At 34.8% G+C, this 14,258-nt stretch overlaps 1 protein-coding gene across 8 annotated transcripts in view; it reads left to right on the top strand.

Moving 5' to 3' along the window:
• ZNF438 (zinc finger protein 438) overlaps nucleotides 1-14,258 on the top strand; it is a 171,329-nt gene that overhangs the window by 44,774 nt on the left and 112,297 nt on the right. Inside the window, exon 3 of one of the 8 annotated variants that reach the window (XM_060659044.3) lies at nucleotides 10,232-10,346. The exons of the other annotated variants lie outside the window; for them this stretch is intronic. The gene's annotated coding sequence lies outside the window, so the exon portion shown is untranslated. The remainder of the gene's footprint in view (nucleotides 1-10,231; nucleotides 10,347-14,258) is intronic. 8 annotated transcript variants of the gene reach the window in all.

The raw sequence follows: 14,258 nt of genomic DNA, 5'->3' as shown, positions 1-14,258 counted from the left end.
TATTTTTTATTAGTTTTTGGTCTAAAGTAAACAATAAACACAACAAATTCCCCGATAGATTTTAGTTATTAAACAAAAGTTCACTGAGTCGCAGAAGTAAAGAGCATGATACTTGGAAATAGCTTTTTTTTTTAATAGCCTTTGATCAGAGTTTGCTAGAAATGGAAAAGTCACCTCATTCTTTCCCTTACCTCAGAAACTCTGAGAATTAGTGATCGTGTGTGAATGTTTCATTGAGAGGGATATAGCCATTCCCTTACCTTCTCTTAGACAAAAATATGATTTAAGTAATAGAGAGCTTTGTTATAAGTGCTTTTAGTTAGACCTGAATAATGCTATTCATGCAAATTCCAGTTTCTTTATAACCCTTGAACCTTGGAACTTGGAATTAATGACATAAGAAAGAGTAATTTTCAGAGTCTCTGGATACTAAAGTGCTTCATGTTTGATTGCTTCTGGTAGCTAGGACCTAAATAATAGGATGGCACATCTAAAAGTTGCCTCCAGCGTGACAGTGCTTCTGGCAGCACCAGGGCCTGTCCCACCCAGCATGTGCTCGGCAGACCAGTATGAAATCAGCGCTATGATGAATACCCTGTTGTGACCAGGAAAGCCTGAACTCCTTCACATGCTTTCACCTTGAATCGCATTTTGTTTCTCTGTCTTCTCTGGGTTTCTGACTTTGCTGCCTCCTTTCCCATTTTACCTATCTCTGTCCTTTAGATGTGACTTCTTCCTCGTTACTGTATTGACCTTACCCAGACAAAACTTCTGCTCTGACTCAAAACCTACAATTTGGATTATGTCCTGTATTGAGATTCCTGCCTTGCCCTGAGCCAGGAATTCTCCTAGGAGGAGAGATAAACAGTAGTGCCGACTTGATTGTATAGGTAGTGTGACCATTGCCTATGCATCATGGTTCTTGACCTCCTGCATCTAGGCAATCAAGATTAAGTATTGCACCTGGCCTTAGCAGAAGATGCATATATCCACATTCCTTCTAAAACCAATAATGATGTAATAAAGAAAGGGAAGGAGCATTTCTTAAATGTAATACACTTTTCTCTGTCAATCTCGTCTACTTAGAACAGATCCAAGGATCAGGGATGAGAGGAAAGAGGCTTTTTATATGCTACATTTGGCTGATATTTGAAAATTCAGACCCTAAAATGGTATATCAGGTGCACTTAGAGCCTCTTTATTTGCTAGTTTTCCTCTTAATTGCAAACATATAAATAACACAATGTTTTAAGTGCTTTATCTGTTTTAACTAACTTAATCGTCATGGCAATCCTGTGAGGTATATACTGTTATAGTCCCCATTTAACAGATGAGGAAACTGTCTTGGACAGGTTACATCATCACCCATAGTTAACACGGCTGGTTTTGTCAGAGCTGGGATTCAAGTTCAAGTGCATAACCACTTTTTACATTGATCTGTGAATTCTCTGACTCCTAACTCCAACAAGCCTGGTTAACTGGTTTCTCAGACCACAGCAGGTTAGAAGTTTCGAATTTGAAAGAACACATAATAACCTAGAATTTCCCACTTAAAAAAAAATTTTTTTAACATTTATTTATTTTTGAGAGAGTGCATGAACACGAGTCAGAGAGGGTTGGAGAGAGAGAGAGGAAGACAGGATCCAAAAGCAGGCTCTGTGCTGTGAGCACAGAGCCCAGTGTGGGGTTTGAACCCACGAACCTCGAGATCATGACCTGAGCTGAAATCAAGAGTCAGCCACTTAAGCAGCTGAGCCACCCAGGTGCCACCCCTAGAATTCTCACTTTAATGTGTTCCTTCTGGTAAGATAATTACTCAAGAACACAAAGATATGTGCAGGAGAGTTCTATATAATGTTATAGAAAAATAGTTAAAGCAAAATAATTGAAAATAATATGGAAGTTCAATAATAGAAGAAATGGATAAACTAGGGTCCTGCTTTTCAAACTTTAATATATATATGAATCACCTGGATATCTTATTAAAATGAGGTTTTGATTAAATCTGTGGTGGGGCCCAAGATTCTACACTTCTAACAAGTTCCCAGGTAATGTTGATGCCGATGCATGGATCCCACTCTGAGTAGCAAGGAATTTCAGTACTCTCATGTTATGTGCTTGTTAAGAACAGATCTGGGACCATGGAGAAGTGAATGGACACCTTAGATGCCTCACTCATCTCTCCCTAGTCCCATCCCTGGGTAAGAATCTTTATTTTAAAAGACCATTCAGTGACTCTTGGTTATGCTTATAACATAATTCAAAGAAAACTCGAAAGTGATATTTGCATTATTATTTTCACTTGAATTAAAAAAAGATACCAACTTGGCTTATGACAGTCTAGCCTTAGAGGAAACATTTGCTTCCTGCTACCCACATACATGTCTTCAACCTCCCCAAAAACATCTGCTCATTTTTTTCCCCCAGTAGATATATAGGCTATTTAATGGTTTAGTGAGGGCTTCAGTTCGGGCATCTACCAACACAAGTAGTAAAGGGCTAATATTTTTAAGAACAAAGGTAATGAAATAAATACTTTTTTTGTGCATAATTATGGTTTGGATGTAGATAATCCTACTTTTTAATATTTATCAATATTATTACCTATTCAGCATAAGCTTCTTAAGAAGCAAAATCTATGTTTTTTTTGTATTAAATTCCTGGTGTGTGTGTGTGTGTGTGTGTGTGTGTGTGTGTGTATGTGTATGTATATATGTACATACATACATATATACACACACACACGTGTGTGTGTGTGTGTGTGTGTGTGTGTGTGTGTGTGTGTAAATAAAGCACCTTTTACATCACCTCCTCCTTTTTTAGTAAGGTATGCTAAGCAAGTTTTTAAAGGGAAGTCAGTTTTTAAAGGGAGTTTTTTAAAGGGAGGCCAGTTTTCCTTTCAACCTTTACAGTTCAGTAACCTGAATCTAGAAGTGAAATATCTTTCACTGTGGAGCAGGGAAGGAAGTAGTAAGGAGGCAGGATAGGGAAGTCTGATTCACTTAAAATCTCATTCTCCTGGAGAGGAGTGTGTTGGGCACAGAAAGCATTCCTGAAACCTGCATAGGGGTATTCTTGAGGATCTGGCTGAGCACCAAACTGTGCATGCAATTTGAAACCCCTAGAAGCTGGCAAGGGCAGCCTGTAAGAAATGAAAACTTACCAGCTCTTCATAAGAATGAACCCTAGAATAAAGGTTTCTCTACACAAGTCCTGAAAGAGCTTACAACCAACCCTCAAAAGAATCAGGTAACTTAACTGTCTGGCAGAAGTTTAACACTCTATAAATTAATACAACAAAATCTAGCACTCAGCAACATAAAATTAGCAGTAAATTGCATCTAGTCAATTAATAAAAAAGCAAGAGAAAATTTTCATAACCAGGAGACAATAGAAATAGACTCTGAAATAACAGAGATGGTGCAATTAGCAGACAAGTACATTAAAGCAGCTTTTATAAATATGGTCCATGGTCATAAGCATAATGAGGGGTGAAATACAAAATATAAAAAAGAAAAAATCAGAACATCCAGAGATTTAAAAATACAGTAACTAGGTGTGATTAAGTGCAGATTAGAGTTTTTGGGAGACAAGGTCAGTGAACTTGAAAACATACTGAGAATTCAACCATAGGATAGAGAGAACAAAGATTGAAAAAGATGAACAGCAACTTGGGGCCCTATAGAAGTACCATGAGTCTAACCTAAGTATAATGGATTCTCAGATTTGGGGGGAGGGCGAGAGAGGAAAAAATTTAAATAAATAATGGTTGAAAATTTCCCCAGTTTGAAGTAAACTATAAACCCACAGATCCAAAAAATTAAAAAGACCCCAGACAAGATAACACACACACACACACCAAGGCACATCATAAGAAAATTGCTGAATATCAATGATAAAGAGAAAAATCTTAAAAATGGTCAGAGGGGAGAAAATATATTGCATACAAAGGAATAAAGTCAAGAATTTTAGGCAGCAGGCTTTTCAGAAACTGTTCAAACTAGAATGCAGTTTAATAGCATGTTTTTCAGTGCTAAAAAATTGTCAACATAGTATTATATAGCTAACAAACATTTTTAGGAAATTAAGAAGGAAACAAAATAAGGGAGAAATAGCTTTTTTTTGGTCTCAAAACTTGAGACAACTTATGACCAGCAGACTTACAAGAAATATTAAAGAAATTTCTTTAAGCAAAAGGAAAATGATACCAGATGGAAATTTGGAGTATACAAAGGAATAAAGAATCCCTGAACCTGAAATGGTTCATATGTGGATAAACATAATTTTTTTTTTGCATTTTAGTTTTTTAAAAAGGTAACTGTTTGAAGCAAAAAATAAAACAGTGTCTATCTAATGGGATTTTAACCTGTAAAAATAAAATGTATGACAATAGCTCAAAGAATTGGATGGGAGAAAGGAAGCATGTTGTGGCAAGAGTTTTATATATGAACGTGTAATATTTTTTGAAGGTAGATTATAAGTTAAAGAGAGCATCCACTTAAAAGGATTAGCAAAAACAGTTTTAATTAATAAGAAACCAATGGTGGATATGAAATGAACTCCTAAAAAATAATCCAAAAGAAGATAGGGAAAAAGGGGAAAAGGAACAAAGAACAGAAGGGACAGATAGAAAACCTACAACAACATGATAGAACTACATATAACTGTATCAATAATCACATTAAATGATGTAGTCTAAATAAAAGGCAAAAGTTGTCAGATTGAATAAAAAAGAGTAAACGCTGTGTTGTTCTCAAGAAAGTCTTAAAATAGGTTAGAAAAAGGGTGGAAAAATATATACAATGTAGGTTCTAATATAAGAACACTGGAGTGGCTATGTTAATATCAAAGTGGACTTCAGAACAAGTGATGTTAATAAGATGAAAAAGGGACACTTCATAATGATAAATGGACTGATTCATCAAGAAGAAATAATAACTTTAAGTTGAAATGCAACTAATATTACGTTGTCAAAATACGTGAAGCAGAAACTGATAAGCTGAAAGAATACATTGAGAAATCTTCTATTATAGTTGGACATTTCAGCATTCGTGTAAAATTGATGGGATAAGTACAAAGAATATCAGGAAGGCTATAGATGTGTATAACAACACTGTAAATTATCGTAATTTCATTGACATTTATAAAACATTCCATTCAAGAATAGCAGAATATACATTCTTTTTAAGTGCACATGGAACATTCATCAACATAACCCAGCATATACTAATACATAAAACAAGTCTCATTAAGTTTAAAATGACGGAAATTATGCAGAGTATGTCCTTTGGTCCCAACAATTAGGTTAGAAATCAATATCAGAGAGATATCTGAAAAATCCTCATTATTTGGAATTATATCGTATGCTTCTAACGCATTGGTTAAAAAAAAAAGGAAATTAAAAGTTGTTTTGAAGTGAATCAGAATTAAAACACGTGAGAATATGTGGGGTATAGCTGAAGCAGTGTTTAGACAAATGTTTAGCTTTAAATGCATGTATTAGAAAGAAGAAAGGTGTAAAATAAATGATCTAAATGTCCACTTTAAGAAGCTAGGAAAAGAAGAACAAATTAAAACTAAAGTAAGTAGAAGGAAGAAAATGATCAAAAAGAACAGGAATCGATGAAATAGAAAGCAGTTAATCAACAGATAATCAAGGAAACCAAAAGTAAGCTCCTTGAAAAGATGAATAAACCTCTAGCTAGTCTAATCAAGAAAAATAAAGAAGGAAGAAAACACGCTAGTAAGTATAATATCAGGATTGAAAGGGGGAGGCATCATTACATATTCTATAGAAATTACAAACATATAGGGGTGCCTGGGTGGCTCAGGCAGTTGAGCGTCTAACTCTTGATTTTGACTCAGGTCATGATCCAACGTTTGTGGGATCGAGCCCCACGTCGGGGTCCACTAAGCATGGAGCCCACTTAAGATTCTCTCTCTTCCTCTGCCCTTCTTCCTCACTCATGCGCTCTTTCAAAAAAAAAAAAAACAAACATATAGAAGAAATATTCCAAACCTCTAGAAAGAAGTTTGATAACTTTGATGAAACAGATAAATTACTTGGAAGACAAACATTACTGAAATTGACTCAGGAAGAAATATAAAATTAGAATAGTACTGTATCTTTTAAAGAAGTGATATTTTAGTTAAAATCCTTTCCATGCAAACAAAGCAAACCAACACCCCAAACCAAAATAACTCTACGCCCATACATGTTTTAACTGATGAATTCTATCGAACATTTAAAAGAGGAATAATTCAGAAAATAGAGGAAGAAAGAACACTTCCTAACTCATTTTAGGACACCAACATTACATTAATACCAAATCAAGATAAAGACATTACAAGAAAACTATGAACAGATATTTCATGAATGTAGATGAAAAATTTTTAAAAATTAGCAAATCAAATCCAGCAGTGTATAAAAACAGGTTTATTGTTGGGGTTCAAGTTTGGTTTAATATTGGAAAATCCACTAGTATAAGTCATCACTTTATTTTTTTAATATATGAAATTTATTGTCAAATTGGTTTCCATACAACACCCAGTGCTCATCCCAAAAGATGCTCTCTTCAATACCCATCACCTACCCTACCCTCCCTCCCACCCCCCATCAACCCTCAGTTCTCAGTTTTTAAGAGTCTCCTATGCTTTGGCTCTCTTCCACTCTAAGTCATCACTTTAACAGGAAAAATGGGAAAAAAGCTATGTGATCCTCTCAATCCTTGCAGAGAAAGCATTGGACTAAATTCAACAGCCATTCGGACTAAATTCAACAGCCATTCAGAGAACGAACCTCTTGGGAAACTAGAAGCAGAAGGGAGCTTTCTCAACTTGACAAAAGACATCTACATATAACTTCTAACTAAAATCTATTAAAGTCACAAGTTCCAATGCTTTCCCCCTAAGATAGGAAGCAAGCCAAGGATCCCCACTCCCCTCCTTATGCCTGTCAAACACTATAATGGAAGCCCCAGTCAGTGTAATAAACGATAAAAAGAAAGAAATGGCATACAGATTGGCAAAGTAGAAATGAAACCTCTTTATTTGACAAAACATGATCATGTGTAGAGAAAATGCTGAGAAACCTCCTGAATGCCACTAGAATTTGTAATTGAATTTAACAAGATTGCAGGACACAAGGTAGATTTACAAAATCAGTTTTATGTGTATATACTAGCAGTGAAAAATTAGAAATTGGATTTTGAATTTATATGGAAATTTAAAGGACCTAGAAAAGTAAAAAAAATTAAAAAAAAAAAAAGAATTGACAAAGAAGAACTGTATTGGAAAGTTTTCACTACCTAATTTCAAGACTTCCTCTACATTTTAAAGCTTTCTCTTTAAAACTACAGTGATCAAGGCAGTGTTGGCCTAAAGTAGACATATATTCATGGAATAGACTAGAGAATCCAGAAATAGACCCACACACATATGTCGATTGATTTTTGATATTGATGCTAAGGTATTTAAATGGAGACAGAATAGTCTTTCAATATAACATGTTAGAACACCTGGATATCCAAATGTGAAAAAATTAACCTTAACCCATACCTCTTCATGTACAAAAATATCTTGAAAAGAATCATGGATCTAAATTCAAAAGACTAAAACTAGAAAAAAAAAATTCACAGGAGAAAATATTTGTGAACTTGGGATATGCAAAGAGATCTTAGGACACAAAAACCATGACCCATAGAAGAATGATTGACAAATGGGACTCTATCAAAATTTAAAACTTCTATTCTTCTAAAGACATCATTAAGAAAATGAAAAGGTAATCTTTAAACAGAACATATTCACAGTACGTATACCTGACAAATGACTTGTGCTCAGAATATATAAAGGGCTTTTACAACTCATTAATAATAAGACAACCCAGTTAAAAAATATATGCACAAGAAAATAATGAATGGCCAGTGCAGCACAGGAAAAGAGGTTCAACATCATTAGACCTCAGAAAACAGCAAATCAATACAATGAGATACCACTGTATATTCATCAGAATAGTTAAAATTTAAAAAGAGCAAGTGTTAGCTGGGGTGTCGACCAATTCCACTTTCATATATTTTGCCACAGGGAAAGTTAAATGATAAAACCATTTTTTTAAATGATAAGACCATTTTAGAAAATAGTTTGGCAGTGTTATAAAGGTAAGCATATTATTACCATAAAATGCAACAATTTTACTTGTAAATATTTACCCCAAAGAAATAAAAATGAGTTTACACACACACTTGTACATGAATTTTCATAGCAGCTTTATTAATGATAGCCTCAAGCTAGGACCAAATGTCCTTCAACTAGTGACGAGATAAACACATTGTGCTGTATCCATGCAACGGAATACTACTTGGCAATAAAAAGGGATAAAGTACTGATAGACATAACATGAATGAATCTCAGAAACATTTTGCTGAGTAATATAAGCCAGACACAAAAGAACACAAATTCCATGATTCAATTTACTGCCTTGGATTACTACATTAGAAATGTTAGAAAAGGCATATTTAATCTTTGGTGACAATAAGCAGACAAGTTATTGCCTGTAGCTGAGTTCAGTGTAATTGACCTGGATTGAGTATGAGAGAACTTTTTGGCATGATGAGTGTGTTCTGGATCCTAAGTGGTGGTGATTATATGGATATATATGTTTATAAAATACATTGAAATGTACACTAAGATATATTTTGTATATAAAATTTTGTATTTGTATTTGTATATAAACTATACTTCAGTAATGTTGTTTTAAAAAAACATTCCACAAATTTTGAAAGTTATTTAACTAGTGAAAGATTAACTTCTGTCTAACAGTAGAAGACTTCTGTGTAAGACTGAAACTGAGTCAGCCTGACAAATCCATTTAGGTAAATCAGTATACACAATATAAGCAGTAATACATGAATTGAATATCCTTAAACCAGAAAGGAAAGTAAATGAATTCTCAGTACACTTTCTAGCGTATGATTTGATGTATTGGGATGGGACCCTAGCATCCTTAGAATTCACTGATATACTTTTCTAAATTCTTAAATTGTATGTGTACAGCATGGTTTTAAGTGTATTGGTTGTTTCCCTTCGTGATCACATAGCTGACTAGGAGCTGCAGCCCTGCCCAGCATCATGAGAGTTCAGTATTATAGTTGTTCAATGTTATGACATACTATTAACCTGGGAAAAGTCAAAATTCAAAATTTGAAGTACGGTTTCTACTAGAATTATTTATTATGTTGTCAACTCTTCTATAATTATTTTTTGGTTTAGTCAGTCAAAGGTTTAAAGATGTAGATCAGTAATTTATTTTGTTAATTTTTCGTTATATCAGTTTTTATTTTTGAATGTGTGTTGATGTATTATTTGCTGTCAGTATCTCAATTAAGAGTTATACCTTGTGTCAGAATAATGAGTCTCTTCCTAATTTTTGCCATGTGCTTTGTGTTTTAGCCGACATGAATATTGCTACCTTAGTTTATATTTTCCTATATGTCTTTATACTTATTTATATTTTTTCTTTATTTTCATGTGTTTTAGATATTTACTAAAAGTAGAGCATAGATTTCATTTTTTAACCTGGTGAGAACCTTTGTCTTTTAAGGATATTTTAACTCATTTATATTTATTGCTAAAATTAATCTAATTGGCTTTACTTCATTGATCTTGTTTAAAGCTTTCTGTTTTAAATTATTTTTTGTTTCCATTGTGTTTTGGACTTTTTGCTCTGTGGTTTAACATTTATCTTTGTTTAATTTGGTTTTGATTTTTTGAATTTGTGGGAATATTCACAGTTATTTACTAGTCAGCTTGTTTTCTAAGATGTCCCTGTCATTCCTATATCAAGTTACAAAGGGCATGGCACTTAGATTCTCATTAATATTTATTCAGTGACAGAAGCTGTCCTCTTTCTGCTTTGAGTCTCTGATAGGCTATTACCGTACCTTGAATGCTCCTAGTCATGTGGTGACCTCAAGTGGGTGTCAGCTCCATTCCCTTTCTATTAATAAGGGTGCTTGTATGTGGGGCTTTCCCATTTTTTTCCCAATATACTTGAGGACTATTTAGGGGAGTAGGATCTTAGATAATACTTAGATAACACTTACACTTGTCTTAGAAACAGTGTGGAAAGAAGAAGCCTGTAGCGGTTGGTAGGGGTAATATCTTTAAGAAAACAGTGATGTTGAAGCTATTTTTAGAGATGGAAGTCTTGTCTTTCTCATATTTTGTTTTTTAGAAGATAATTATGTGGCTGGACTACCAAGATGTAGGGAGTGAGGTGAAGCTGAGAACGGCCTCTCCAGGATTGTGGGTCATGGTGAAGTTCTTGGCAAGAGTCTCATCTTAGTGTGGTATGTGGAAAGCACATGGGCTGAGGAGGCAGGAAAGCCTTTTTCCAGCTTTGGTTCTCTGTTTTTTTGTGTGACCCTGGCAAACCACTCAACTTTCCTGGGCCTCAGGCTAGGTCTGTTAAATGAGGAAGATGACTCGCTGGGATCCTTTCTAACTTTAAAACTCCATGACTGACCAGGGCACCAAGGATAGCAAAGAAGTTTCTGTTTGACAGCATTTTTATTTTTAATTTCATTAAGCAAAGAAGTCATCTTAATTTCATCTTGCAAAGTCAAGAGGAATAAATCACTTATCTTACTACTTTGAGTAGGAGAGTTAGAAGAAGGGATCCTATGTGACTTGTGTATTTATGCTCTGACCTAATATTAGGTAAGTGACACATGTTGTGGTGGGGAGTCCCAATTATAACACCTGGAAGTAGTTTGGTAATAGAATGACTCAGAGGAATGTTAAATCACTATTTTTCCCTGAGAAAGATATTTATCTAGACTCCCAGAAAGTTATTACCTTTTACATTGCGATGTGTGCTTCGGATTGAGAATGCTGGGAGGTAGGCCCACTGTGTGATAATACTCAGACATCAGGCTAAAGATCACACTGAAGGTCTGTCATTGCTGGGCTCCTGAGTGGTAAAAAGGCTGCTACTGCTGAATTTATGTTTCATGAGATCAGCAATAGGATGCTGCCCGAGCTGGCTTTTTGTCATAAGCTGAACTGGGCATGGTCATAAGCAGGGTGGGCAGATAGAATTTTGAAATAATGAACATGTCACAGCTGTGAAAGAGTGAGGAAACAGTGCTGACTGAATACAATCTATACCGCAGTCAAAGGGTGACTCTTTTTGAAGAAAGGCTTTGTTCTGGCTCAATTCTGGAGGATGAGCCACTGACAAAGGCTTCATCCAGAGCAGCATGGAAAAGATCATGCAGCAGACATTGGTTGCTTCTCTTCTCTGTGGTCATCACTGTGAGGGGTTTTATTTCCCTCTCTACCAAGAGCATCTAGGGAAAAAAAGAGAATTGTTTCATTTCAGAAATTTTGTTTTTTGTTCTAGTAAATAAAGACATGTCATGAATAAATTCAAGTAAAATTCAAAATAAACTAGAAGCTTGGATAAAAAATGCAGGTGATAGGCTTTTATAAAGTGCCATTGAATGGTAGACCCACCTAGGGATGCAGAGATCAACATTCAGTAGCCTCTGTCCTTAAGAACTAAACTTGAGTAGGTAGACAGATAAATGGCTAATACTTTTTTTTTTCTTGGTAGAGGAAGACCTTTATTACTGATAGTAACAACCTGAATTCTAGACTCTTCTGTGGGACACTGGATTCCTCTTCAGCTTGTACATAGAGGGGTACTGTATGTCTTTATCGTGTAAAAGGTTATATACCTTCTGTTTGGTGATTTGAATAAAGAGTTGCAAAACACAGCTCTGCACGAGGAAGTTGATGTCATGGCCAAGGGCTTGTGAGGTTAAATTGCTAAGGGTATGTTTCATTTAAGTTTTTATAGAGCATTTGCTCTCCGAAAGGCTCTCTGCTAGATGTTGAGACTACAAGGTAAGATAGAATCCCTGTTCTCAAGACATTTATAGTCCAGAGGGAGATGAATAAATGGATAACTAGAGCACAGGGTATGCTGAAGCATTTGGAGGGAATAAATCATCAGAATGCACAGGAGAGAATGATGTAGGGAACTTTGAATGTGTTCTAATAGAACTAAACAGTCTCAAAGAACCTATTTCTTCAATGGTTGCAGTGATCTGTGCTTAAATTTGTTTTTTTCCAAGAGCTATACATTTCTGATGGTAAGGATAATAATAACAGCCAAAAATTGTACAGTGTTTTACTCTGTGTCAGGCACCATGCTAGTATTTTATGTATAACAAGTTAAGTGATCCTTACAGTCGTCCTTTAAGGTAAGTATTTACATTAGTCTAGAAACTGAGGCATAGAGCATTCGAGTCACTTGACCAATGACAATTAGTATATAGTAGATCTAGGACTTTTTACCAAAGTTCGAAGTTCTACTGTGCAAAGTTAAGGTGTTAAAAATTAAGAGCATCAACTACTGGAGGAACCATCATATGTTTTTGTAGGTATAGCAGCTTAATATTAATGAGTCATAGCTGAGCATCCAGGAGAAGAATAAACATTGTTGATACATGTGCTTTTCATTTTCTACAAATATAGCTGTATATTATTATAATTATTATTGGAATTACCCTGTACCAGCTACAAATTATAAGTAGAATATTTTATTTGAAATTAGAGGAAGATACCTTTTGATCAAATACTCTATCCCATTAATTTACAGGAAAGGGCTTTCTTGAGTTTTGAATATATCTAAAGAGATTGCACAGCCTCCCACAATCATGGAATCCCACAGCTCTTTGAGGTGGGGATTTCCTATTCAGCCCAGTGTCTCCTGGACAAGGAAGAGGTTACTTTCTCTAACGCTCATCCGTTGAGATGTGGGTCTCTTTTTACAACCCTGGAGGCCTTTAATTTATAAACTGGATTTGTAAATTGAAGGAGCCCAGGCTGGTTGGGTCTGTGGCACATGTGGCTTACCTCCATGCCTGAACCACAGGAGGCCTGCTATTTGCTGCACTGAGGGAGTTAATAAGAGCTCTTGTGACCTGGTTTGCCCACAGTTTATAGGCTCAAATCTAGATGATCTGAAGGAAAAAAGAATGGGATGAAAAAGTCTAAGTTATGGTCATAAACTAGAGGGAAAGGTAGAATTTTGAAGCCAGCATCAGTATAGCACAGACAAGAATTAGAAGTTAGGAAGAGCCTTGGAGGAGAGATTTTTAATTAGAGCAACACTCAGGACATTTGAGATTGTTATGGTGATTTTAAATAGGCAGCCCTTTGGCTTTAAATAGAATCAAGGACTTGACTCTTTGTCTGTGGTTTATTAAATGTAAACACATAGCAAATTTAAGGGGAAAAGGTAGTCTTTTTATGTAGAAGTTCTGATTTATGGCTTCCTGGACTTTGAAAGACTCCTTGCCCCTTTATTAAATACATTGAGTTGTTCTAAAACTTAATAAAATATATTTTTCTTGCACAAGCAGGTATTTTTAATATAGCAATTAGGAATGTCACTAGGAAGATTATAGAAAGCAGTATGTAACAAAGTTTGAATGGTCTTACTAAAGAAAATGGGATTTTAGACATCATTTGAATACATTAACTAAAAATAAAAGTAAACTTTTCATGTACTACTGAAATCAACCATGGGATTGAAGAAACTTACGAAGATATTTTGTGTAAATGTATTTTCTATTTTGCTTTTCAAAAACTGAATTTTATTTACAGATGGAATACATACCCTTGTTTAAAAAGTTCCCTTTGACCACCACCCTCCAATCCTCCCAGAGGTCATCATTTTGCCATTTATTCTTCCAAACTGTTTTTTTTAATATTTATATGCATATATTTATATGCATTGAACAGCTGTTTATGTTTTGCATAAATATTTAAAAAATAATCCACAGAATGTATTGTTTGCATGTTCATTTGAAATATGGCCTTCCATTGTATGTTTTGTTTTTAAATCTTCAATAATGTTACTAATAGCAGCTGACATTTATTGACTTGTTACTATGCGCTGGATAAGATATTTAGCATTTTTCATATAATTTAGTTTAATAATCTTCAAATCTAAGTTATGGTCATAAACTAGAGGGAAACGTAGAATTTTGAAGCCAGCATCAGTGTAGCACAGCCAAGAATTAGAAGTTAGGAAGAGCCTTGGAGGAGAGATTTTTAATTAGAGCTTCAGAGGTAAGTCGAAATAGTTGGTTTTATATGAATAAATTTTCACCTTCATTATACCTCACATTTGCATTAAATTACTAATGCCAGTAGTTTATCATTCTTTTCTTTTTTTAATGTTCACT

This window comes from Panthera onca, chromosome B4, assembly GCF_046562875.1.
Source record: "Panthera onca isolate mPanOnc1 chromosome B4, mPanOnc1 haplotype 2, whole genome shotgun sequence".
Lineage (NCBI taxonomy): Eukaryota > Metazoa > Chordata > Mammalia > Carnivora > Felidae > Panthera > Panthera onca.
Note: the sequence above shows the minus strand (reverse complement) of the source record. Positions and strands in the feature narration are given on the sequence as shown.